Source organism: Lagopus muta, chromosome 9, assembly GCF_023343835.1.
Source record: "Lagopus muta isolate bLagMut1 chromosome 9, bLagMut1 primary, whole genome shotgun sequence".
NCBI lineage: Eukaryota > Metazoa > Chordata > Aves > Galliformes > Phasianidae > Lagopus > Lagopus muta.
The window spans coordinates 17,117,184-17,129,200 of NC_064441.1; the positions used below are offsets into that span (position 1 = coordinate 17,117,184).

Consider the following 12,017-nt stretch of genomic DNA (forward strand, 5'->3'; position numbering starts at 1 on the left):
GCATACTATTTACATCATCAGAATTTACTTCTCTGGCAATATCTTTTTACAGTACCCTTACAATTCAGTGAATTAACTATGAATTAACAGATACTTTGGTGCACTGGCCAAACTGCAGCTGGACTCACACTGAGTTAGATAACACCCAAGAGTTGATGTTGAGACAATCCCCAAAGGTCCTCTGTCTGACCTCTATCCCAAGAGGTAGATTGACAGTCTGAATTCAAAGGATAACTGGCTATGAAATTCAGCCCCATCATCCAAGGGAGGTAGAACTAATTTTATGGTTTACTTAGGAGACCCCGATTATTATTCTCCTAAAATAAAGAATCAAGTTTATTCCAACTGTTGTATTTGTCTATAGGCTGTATTCCCTTATTCTCTACTGCTTGAGCTCCTCTTTGTCCCAGTTATCTCCTAAGACGAGGGCTGAAAACAGGCACAGGAAAACAGACCCCTTTTTCACAGATACTAATATAATTGTGAAGAAGGCATTGCTTATAAAGAATTAAACAATACATACAAAAATTAAGAGGAAGACTATTAGGGAGAAAAAGGAAAGAAATATTTTCCAGCCCCCCAAATTTATACCAATGTCAGGTGTTACTGGCCTCTTCCCAATATGAAATTCCTGAAGAAACAGCTTCTTGTTAACTCTGTTGAAAAATCTCTTTTGTATTTTAGGGAGTGCTTCAGAAGGGGAGATAAGTAAGGATTCCTACGCTGCTGGGCCTTCTGTTGCAGTGCTAACTTTCAGTGGGTATCCAAAAGAACAGATATAGAGAAAGCTAATGGCTGCACCTCAGCCAGAGATCTGGCCTCTACAAACTTCATCTTAGTTCTCCTTCGTAATGGTGCCCCTGTAGAGAACATTTGAGTGTATTAATATGGAGTGACTACAGTGTATTTGATTCTTAGCAGTATATAAATGAGTAACATTCTTAAAGTGCAATGTTGAATTTCATGCTATTTAAAGAAGAAGCATCAACATAACTGGTATTCATTTCTGAACAACTGAATAACTGTGTTCTGTTTATACACTTCATATCCAAGATAAGGGTTTTAGCTTTCCTTGAATGATGCAAAGAACACTGCAAATTAAGTAAGAAAGTTTAATGAGAAAAGACTTATTCATGACAGTGACCCAATTAAAATCATGAACAAGGAGTTGACTTGTTATTAGAAACAAGTAATTGTACTTGTCCCAAACTTTCATTTTGTGTGCCACTCATTTTAAGCCTGCGTGTGCCTTTTTGTGACAATTAGCAAGAAACCTGGGATAGAGCTTGCAAATATCCAGTGCTTGCTTCTAATACAGAAGCCAGGTTAACTAATAAAGGAATGAAGTGGAGGAAAACCTGTCTCTTTCACATGCTAACACTTTCTGTTCTACTAACAATAGCTGCAAAGCAAAATACTTGAAGTCTCATGGAGTTGAACTTCACAGTTTGTAGCTTCTAACCATTTATCATTTCTTCCCTGATTCAGTGCTTCGCATTTCTAATCTATCAACCATTAAGTTAATACTCATTCGTTAATGTTGTCTAGGTATTATTGACATAGTTCACAGCAAAGATTACATTACTTCTCGCAGCCAGATTCCTCTCTACTACAGGTACCCCCATTCTCCCAACCTAAATGCTGTTGGTGTGCTATCACTTCCAAAGTTCATGAAATGGTATTAGGAATCCAGCTTGTGTCCTCAGTGCTTCCTACCACAATGTTGCATCTTCTGGAGCTTTACTCACAAGTCCGGTATAGCAAAATTCAGCTGGTAATATTTACCACATTAGGTGGTAGACTAAAACTTCAGCGCAAAGTTCAGCACAAGAGATTGGGAAGAGAAAAGCATGCCATGGCTCTATTGACAAATTTCCTGCCAGTTTAACTAATAAAGGAGGGTTTCCGACACTTCTAAGCTATCATACATTTGATCTGCAGGAGATTATTGTATCTGAAGTTACATTTGAATAGAAATATTAATCCTAGTGCTACTTCTGCACTCCACTAGTTTGAGGTCTCATACTTACAAAAACAAAAGCAAAACAAAACCCTACAAAAAAGAACAAACAAAAAAGTTTCAGCAGTCTGAATCCTGACTGTAGCTGCGTTTCTCAGCTACATTCCTGCACGTTTTATAGAGTCCTTACTCTCCATCTAACAAAAGGTCATGTCTGACAGTACCCTGTTCGTTAGCAAGCATATTTTCAGCTTGTTAATTACAAGCTGACATTCTTTGTGTCGCATTCCTACTACCTTTAAGTATATTAAGAAACTGGTGACAGTTCTGAAAGGAAAGCGTTTGAAAACAGTTATTTGTGCCTGCTTTCTGCCACCACATACCTAAAATCTGATGTCGTTTCTTCCAGTTTGTCAGTGTGTGCTTCTGCTCCATTCCAAGTGCCACGTGACATATCTATCCAAGGCCTGAATAAAGTTATCTCCAGTTTTACAGTTTGAAATGCCTTGATGACTCATGTATATTTTAACATTAAATTCCTGCAACCTCCTGGAACGCTATTTAGTGTTAAGCATTACTTTTCCCCAGCCCGAGTCTCATCATATCTTTAGGAATCTTTCAGTAAGTCAAAATCATTGGTCTGGGTACAAAAGCAACTCACTGACATTTCTGAAACTGTTTGTAACAAACAGAAAGATCAGTGTGTTGGAATGATGATACAGGAGATGTAACAACAAAGGGATGAGCACAATGCAATGGTGGTACAAGGAAAAGGTGCTTACCAGTCTCTGAAGATCTAGGCTCACCAGGGAAACTCCACAAGGGAAGGATCCTCCAAGCAGAGATCCTTCCTCAGCAGCAGTCAGCCCTTAAGTGAGGTCTAAGAGAATGCAACCACGCTCCACCTCTTCTGGTCACACAGCTGAATTGATTTCACCTGTGCTCCCAGGGCTGACCAGGTTCTTTCCCAGGTGCTCAATCAGTGGTTCAGGCCACAACTGAGCAGTTACCATACACTGTTCTATTGCACTAGAGCAGCTTCTGTTTTCTTTTCTTTGTTAACTTATTCTTCTACATATTTACAAATACAGTTTTACAACATTTAAATTTTCTCTGCAGAGTCATTCAGTTCAGCTCTCAAACATGCTGGTTGTAGTATGTTATGCTCACGTTAGACATCACATTTTCATCTTTTCCTCTTGGGCTTAACTTCCTGATGATGTTATCACACTCAGCTTCATCAGTTTCAGCACTAATTAAGCAACCAGAAATTAAAGTATATACTAGGAAAATAGCATACATTTCATTATTTTTTCTTCTACTCATTACTGGTTGATTAAATCTGAAATAGTAATTACAGATTCTACCCTGTTTTTTGCCTTCTGTGGCTGTATTTGCAAATACTTTCCTTTCTTCCAGATAGCATAATAAAGAAAGCATTTGTTACTGTTATTTTTTAGAGTGAAAATTCTGTTGTTCACACATGGTTCTAATGTCCTGGAGTATAAACATATATGTAAATGACTGACTGGACTTAGTCCAGCTGACTTGGTTGCAGGGTTTTCAAAAATAGATTAGGACCTCTGGGCAAATACATCTTGAACAGTTGTTTGGCCCATTACTTCCTTTCTTTTCTAAGCCCCAGTTTCACACAGCTGGACACGTATCAATCATGGGATTAAAATATAGGCGTCTCACCTCAGCAGTCCCACATCTTAATCCAGCAGGACCTCTGTGTGGACACAGGAGGTTTGTCAGGGCAGATCAGAACAACAGAGGCCCAGTAACTCAGGCTCTCAACAACAAGGCAGTCAGCTACCTGAGATAGTTCTGAGTATTCGTGGGGATCCGTATCACGGAGGTGCAATAATGCACATGACACCCCAATTGCACTTTTTTTTTTTTATATGAAAACAAGGTGTTATGTTTTGAAGAAAGAAAATTGTTATTTCTTTATGGAAAAATTAGTGCAAGCAGCAAAACCACAAGTTCTACTTGGGGCTAAAGTTTTTGAAAGAGGAAGTCTACTTGGGACCACACTCCTGAAAGAATGTGAATACAAGTAGACTAAGTACATTAAGAAAATACTTGTATCATGCACAGTGATTGCTCCCAAGAACCATCCACTTGTTTTCACCATGAAGAGGCTCAGCTATCATCTTTGTAGCCAATTTGTTTCAGTGTGGGCGTGTAAGCACAAGACACAAGTACGAGAACCATAGATCCCATTTTGTTCAATGCCACTAGAAAGATGCTGAACTGACTTTTTGGGTGGAGGGTTTTTTTGCTTGCTTTGCGTCACAGCTTATGACGCGTTAAACACGAGTTCAGATCAAACAGCTCCTGTTCATAATGCATTTCAAAGTAATTTGAAATAAGATCCTACATGCGTTTGAGAACAAAAACAAGTGAATCAAACTGCTTTCTTTTTTTTTTTTTTGGTCACTACCTAAGATTTATAATAATAACATTTGATAAGTACTGATTACAATGATAAAGAGTTTTTCTTTTAATAAATTTCTACCTGGGTGTTATTCTGAACACCTGCTTAAGTTTGAATACCACATACAATGAGACTTCACAACAACTTCATGAAGAACAGCCTTAATCCAAAATTAAATATTAAAGAAATTTGTCTTTAAGTCACACTGCACTGCTTTGCCAAAAAGTAGCCAGCAGTGTACAGCTATGAGATAGAAGCAGACTTGGAGGCAGTTTCCACTCTACCCATGCTATTTGGCTAGCTTATTATTTCACCTATTTAAGGCCCCATGTAGTAATTTTCCACCATGATTAGCTTCTGAAAAGAAAGCTTACAAAGGGTTTAGAAAAGTCCTCCAGAACACAGGTCTCTCAGATTGTCTGAAAATCTATCATTCCTTTATTTGCATTTCAAACAGATCAGATGAAAGCACAAATGCCTCACAAAAAGGCAGCAGGTGCATAGAGAGAGCAAAAGCCACAAAAACAACCTTTAAAATAACTGCATATATACACAACTACTCTCTAGCATTATTTCTGATACCAAATAGCTCCCTCTGTCTCCCTGGAATAAGGCAAGCCATTCTGACAGCACTTAATTGGCTCTAAGGGTAACTAAGTCCAGCTGCTCTGTCTAGCAAAGTGTCACAGCTGCCTTCTCTCAGTCCAGGGGAGCTGAAGTGAGGGATAGGGAAAGGAAAAAAAAAAAAGAAAAGAAGAAAAAAAAAGTGGAAAGTACACACCAGTTCAAGAGCTCCATTCCCAGGGTCTCACAAACCTGACTAGAATCTGGATTGGAATTTTAAACGGATCCATTAGGAGCAGCAACTGGCTTCCTAGGCAACCAGGGTGGCCGCATTGCTGCGCTGTTTACATGGAGATGGGAGGAAGGAGTGGAGGTGCAACATACAGGAAATCGCCCTTACACACTGGCAGGAGAGTTTCCCCATTCATAAACATTCTTCCTGCAAGATGTGATTTTAGGCCTTGATTTGCCAAAGTAGTAGGCAGTGAAGTTATTCACTGACAGCTTTTAGCCTTCTGTTGCTGGATACAATGGGACCAGATGCCAGCAAAACTGGTTTTTACATATCTGAATGCTTCCCTGTACCTGAGGAATTCCCAGACACCTTGCTGGGGAAGATTTCTGACCCTTCGGATAGGAAGAACTAAAGAATTGGTCCATTAAGCTAGGTGAATTTTAAGCACATTATATTATTTCTTTGCTGTATTAAGTTTTCAGGAAAATTGCCCATTTTTTAAAAGTCTAATTAGTGAAGTTTACCCAGGAAAAAAAGAAAAAAAGAAAAAAAAATGCCTTTAGCACTGAAATTATCATTACTGACTTCTCTTTTACCCCATTCATATGCTTCAAACCTGCATACGAGGGGCTCTCCATCCAGATGTGAAGAGGAATGCCTGTTCCTGCTCTGTAAGGTGATAGATGCTAAAAGCAGCCGCTTGGAGATTACCCTTTCTTGCATATATATTAAAAAATAAAAATAATTTAAAAAAAGAATATGTTTTATTTTTAATATGTTAATAAATGGTGTCTTTTTTGGGTTAGAAGAACTAGTAACAGGCCAAATGGTGGCCTTACAGATCAACAGTAACTAGCATGAATACAGAGTATGTCACAGCACTTAGCGTTCATGAAAAGAGTGCCTGCCTGTACAAAACATTTGTCATTGTCACTCTGGGAACTCATATATTTTCAGAAACACTGTGCCTTCTTTGTCTTGGTAGTTTTTGCATACAGCTAGCTGGCGTGTCTCAAGGACAGGACAAGATCAAGAAAATATGGGAAGGTTTGAGTTAGGAATACAAGACAGACAAATGACTTGTGTGCTGTGTGATGATAAAAAAAGACCATTTGATAATAGTCACCTCAGAGAATAGCCAAATAACACAGATAGTATGCATGAGCATCACATTGCTCATAATGAAAAGAATCAACCAAGCAGTGGCCCAAATGCTTATTTTCTCAAGTACGTGTTTGAAAGCAAACATTTGTGTGAATGGAGCTGTCAGCAACAAACTGATTAATCCCACAGTCCCAGATGAAGAGTGACCCAGGTGCAGCAGTCTTAATAGCTTCATTTTCAGATATAGGAGAGACAGAAATAATGTTACTGCTGCTATCCAGAGAAAGCTGCAGGCCCCCTTAAATGTGAATTAGGAGTCATACCTGAAGATCACAGGTCCTGCCTAGGGATCAGGGCCCGAGAGATCCATCAGACTGTTTATGTATGTAAAGCACTCTACGGAATGTGTGCCATGGAGCTTACTAACCAGACAGACAGGCAGAGCATGGCACTCAGTCTGTCACTAGATCAAAGGTCTACAAACATCTCCTGATTTGAAACCTCCCCTCTGCATCTGTGCTATGAGAGAATTGGAGTTCGGATCTGTATCCCAGCACCAAACATTTATATGTATTGTGTAGCTCAATTGCAGAGAAAAAAGACTGACTTGCCACTCTCACTGACAGTCATTGAAGTGAGCTCTCAGTGCCACAGCTGCAGGAAACCAGGGGGCTATTTTTCTGACAGCCCTCAAGTAAATAGTTTTCTATTTTGAGACTTTCATTACCCTTCCTCATTTCCAACAGTTTGATATTCCTCTACAGAAGCTTGCCACTGAAATGTCCTTTTTTTTTTTTTTTTTTTTTTTTTTTTTTTTTTTTTTCTTTTGGGGTCAGAAACCAATGTTCTAAAATTGAATTTGGAGTTGAAACAGCATTTAAGAGATTTTTTTCCTGTATGCAATGACAGTAGTATTCTCAGACATTAGCAGATTCTCAGAGCTTCTGAAGTAGCATATATTGGTTGTGCTCAATTTGCAGGCTAATTTCTGACACACAAGGAGAACTCTGCCTTCTCTCCAGTGACCTCAGGATTTATTTCAAGTTTACATCAGCATGACTAAGGGGAAAAGAATTAGCCCTTTTCAGATGTCAGATAGAAATGAATACATCCCACAGGCAAGTACAAGTTCTGAATGAGGAAAGCATTCTTATATTTAATACATTTTATCCACTGAACTGCTGCTAATGATAGATACGTGTTTAAAGATATTTACAAAGCAAATTCCCTCTAAATTGGCACAGGTACAAAGGCAGCTGGCTTCTCAGTTCTGCTCTCAGCTACACTGGCGTCACATTTACTACACCTCCATGCATGACAAGCAAAACCAAGTCAAATGGGAATTATGAAGATAAGCTGAGGTATCCCAATGGAACAGTTGCAAACAGACAAGCTTACTATGTCAGGTTACTCAGGTAAATCCTTTTAAGGCTTTATGACTCTTCAGGGCAGTAAAACAGACAACTAAAACCAGTCTACTCAGGATGAGGTATGAAACATACATGTTCTTGCTTTTTTTTCTCTGGCTGCCTGTACTTAAAGAGAGTAACACCACTGCATTGGTCTCAGTCAGGTTAATGGGTTAAAATTTCAGTGAACAACGTGAGACTGTACTGTTTGTATTCATTTGTTTACTGACGAGCAAATTCTTGTTTTTAAACAGATTAGAGGACAATCTGTGTTCCTCCAAGGGTGCTATTTCTAATGTTTAGAGACCCTATTTATAATACAGTGAAAGTAGGCTTCATTATGGATAATTCTACTCTAGCAAATTAGAAACCTCCTGCAGATGGGAAAATACTTATTGGTAGACTTCTAGTAAGCCTTCAAACTCTTACAGCGAATAATTTGTTGATTAAATGCAGTAGCCTTCAGCCTTCTAATGGCTGATTGAGAATGGTAACCAAGTAGCAGAATCAGTAAAAGAGATTTTTACAAAGACATTTTCTCTGTAAAAATCTAGCATCGGCCATCTTGGGCATGTTTATCCCCCTCTCTCATGTGCATGATTATTTACTCTTATTATAAATGTGCAGTTCATAATCCAGTCAGTGTAGGATTTAATAGACTTCAGTCCTTGTAGTACTGGCTCTCATGTTTTAAAATCTACACCACTGTCACAGCAGGCAATGCTGTGCTGCGGCCTGTTTTGTTCTCAGCCAATTGATGGACAGGGTATTAAACCACATGGAGATGAGAAAGCTAATTTAACATCCTGGATGCTTAGACAAATAAGCTTATTAAAAACGACAAGCAATATCTTGTTTTCCTAGTGTTGATGAATGTGAAATGACAGTTTTCCTCTCTGGTTTTGAAGCTAAACATTTTAGTTCTGGACAAAAGGAGGAGGGTAAGTGACTTTCAGGACTGGAAGAAAACATTGCTATTCTTTGAACTGAACGCCCCAAAGATGAAAAGCAGAATCCTCTGCGTTGTATCTGTCATACTGGTGCCTCCGTAATTCACAAAAGGATAGCAAATGATCCCAGGCAATTTCAATGGCAGCAAAGTAGCAGGGATCCCAGGGGCGTTCCCATGGAGCTTTGATTAGAAATGAAGACCTGTGATACGTTTACTCTCATCCCCTGGAAGACTTTGCTATGTGTTAATTGGCAGCAGCACACAAAGACCAGAACAGAGGTCTGGCAAAGTGGGTTTAAAGTTGCACAATTTTGTGTAAACTGGTCTCTTCCTTCTAACAAATCCTAAGCAAAATGGAAGAAAAAATGAGATTTCAGTCCAGCAAGAATGAAGGTTCTGAACTGTGATTCCCCTGACTTTCCTCAGCCTATCATCGTTATTGTAGGACCAACACCAGCTGTCCTGCAGATTGTCTCTCCAAAAAGGCAGTGTTACATTTAGTATCTCAGCCTTGCCTCTAGTTACTTCCAGTTCTCATCATACGTTTCTCTTCTGTTCCAGGTTACATGCAAAGCTGAGACATTTTTAAGTCAATTCACAATCTATGAGGTTAGTAAAGTCCCCATACTACGTCCTCTTGCAGAATTTTGTCTTCAGGTAACTGGTGAAAGAATGAAGAGCAGAAATACTATGTATTTACTTCTTTAGGTGAAAGAGCATTACAAGAAAAGAGCTGAACTCAGTCTTTGCTCCTGCGATTTTCAACCATCTTTCAAGACATTACTTTGTCTGGTGCAATGCAGACTTTTAACGTAAAGGCTTTTCAAATACAAGTGAGTGATGGCAAATATTTCAGTTCTAATAATTGCTTTCTGTGTCAAAACTAGTGACAGAAGTTTGAAATCCAATAATGCTTATATTAAAAGGCAGTTTAAGAAACAACACTAGTTCTTGTTATTCTGGCAAGCAAATATTTCAGCATCAGCCAGTTAATTCTGTCTGTGAAAATAACTGAAATGTTCCTTAAGTGGCCACAATGGTATAATATTCTCTGCTTTCAGTTTTACTTCTTATTTTTTGTCTTTCAGTTTCCTTCATGTGACAGTGATTTAAGAATTCATTTTGTGTTACTGCTACTAATAATCAGAGTGACCTAATAATCACTGAATGAAAGACCTTTGGGGAACAGCATAGAAACTGGGTGATGTTTAAGTGCACATCATGAAAAGTCACATATTTAAGGACACGCACAAGAAATACTACTGCAAAAAAAGCTGTAATTTTTAGTGACTCTTTTGACATTTCTTGATCTCCTACTAGAGAGAAACCTTGAATATTGCACAGTTTTTCAGAACCAGCTTTTGAGTTTCAAGAAACTTTTTCATTTCCCACACAGAGAAAAGGAAATGAAAACTGTGTGCGTACAGAGAGAGCAGTGGATAAAGAAGACAGAGAAAACATTGAAGAAAAAATATAATTTTAAGGGGGTTGAGTAAAAGGCCATTCATTCCAGAAATATGTCCAAAAATAGCCTTTGAAAATTATCTGGAAATATCTGTTCCACTGAGTAAAGTACCAGTACAGTAGATGATTTTGGAGGGTATGAATACACGGATAGCAGGTGATGTCTTTCCAGCTTCTCTTTCAGCAGTGCTGTTATTTCTATGCTATAGACCTACAGCAAAGATTCTGCATGCCTGAAATATTCAGACAACATTGTTTGTAAAACAAAAGCCAACAAAACAAAACAAACAAACAAACAAAAAAAGCCACAAAAGCCAGAAATAAAAATTTTCTTAAATTGAACCATATTAATAAGTTCTATTGTTCTGCACTGATAGTTTCTTACTATATTACTGTAGTTGTTATTATTATATGCATTATTAACTGTGTTAGCAGCAGGACATAACAAATGCAAAGTACTTGTTCAGGAACACCACTGTTTTCAGCAGGGAATAATTAAGAATACATTTCAATAACATTTAGGATTCTAATGAATAAAAGATAATTCATGCAGGCAACACACAAGCCTGCATAATTTTCTCCAAGGAGGTTAAAATGTATGAAAAACGCCCAATTTACAAAGAAGCACTTTTGGGTCATATATTTTGATAGCAGACAAGATGTGATCAAGGTAACATAGATTTGAAATGTCACATTTCCTGCAGGAATACTTCAAAAGGATGACAGAATTCTTGCATAACTCACCTGAAAAGCAGAAAATGACTCCAAGAGTATTTCAATGCCTCACAAACAGATTATATATCAAAAGAAGAAATTTTACCCTTAATTCATGGAAGCACTGATAGCATTTTCCCACCTAGATCTGAGTTGGTAAGCAAGCACAAAGCACAATTGTACTTTACTTTCCAAAACAGCAACAGAATGAAAGCAGTAAAGACTATGACCAAACTCAGACTTTCTTTCAGACCCTCCCATATACCATTCTCATCATTGCCAAACAAAGTTATTTAGTTTTGTATCCCCAAATTGTCTTGATTTTACTTCTTCTATAAAAATAACGACTGTGAAGATGTGTTTATGTGGCTCAGTCCATTCAAGACTGCCTGTCTAATCTGTTTTGCATTTTGCTATTTGCAGCAAGCGTAGGCTCTAGTCGCATTACCTTAATGCTCTTGTATTCCACAGCACAATACACATAACAGCCCAACTAGACACATGTACTGCTTCCGTATAACTCTTCATTTCAGCAGGGATTCTGCATGCCTTTGGGAGGCAGGAGGTAGAAGAGATAAAGAAAGAAAGTGTAAGGGCTGTAATCATACAGAAACAAGTCTTTCAGTAAACAGGAATGAAGAGACAGGCCTTTGTAGCTGGATCCACACACAGTAACCTTAAAACTGCAGGTTATCAGACATTTCTAACAAAGAACAAACAAGATTTGTTCACAGGTTTGGAATTTCTAAAAGCCTATCTGTCAGTCACTTTTCTGAAAGCACTAAGTTCAATTGCTGTCTTTGTACTCTCTACTCTCTTGGAGGTATAGCCTCCTTCCTGTTCCAAGTTATCAAAAATGCCTCATATAGCTTGAACCAAACCTAAAGAATATCATGTTTGGACGATACTGGACAACTGCCCTTCCCTAGCAAGTGAGCAGACAGTAGCTAGGATTCCCTTTGAGGTGCTCTAGCGTTCACATACTGATGTGAACATCTGGGAGATAACCAGGCACAGCCAGGTCAGATGCAAATGGATGCTGTTTGTAGCCAGCACGAGGCACTCTGAGGAAATCGGCAACTTTGTGGGTCGTGTTCTACTGCCTGTAGACTGAGAAGAAGGATTTTTCTGCCACTTTTTTGTCAGTGTTCTGCAAAACGCTTTCTAACTTG

At 38.5% G+C, this 12,017-nt stretch overlaps 1 protein-coding gene across 1 annotated transcript in view; it reads right to left on the reverse strand.

Moving 5' to 3' along the window:
• Window positions 1-2,828, reverse strand: part of PXYLP1 (2-phosphoxylose phosphatase 1) — a 53,606-nt gene extending 50,778 nt beyond the window's left edge. Inside the window, exon 1 of the mRNA XM_048954677.1 lies at window positions 2,743-2,828. The gene's annotated coding sequence lies outside the window, so the exon portion shown is untranslated. The remainder of the gene's footprint in view (window positions 1-2,742) is intronic.
• Window positions 2,829-12,017: the final 9,189 nt, after the last annotated feature.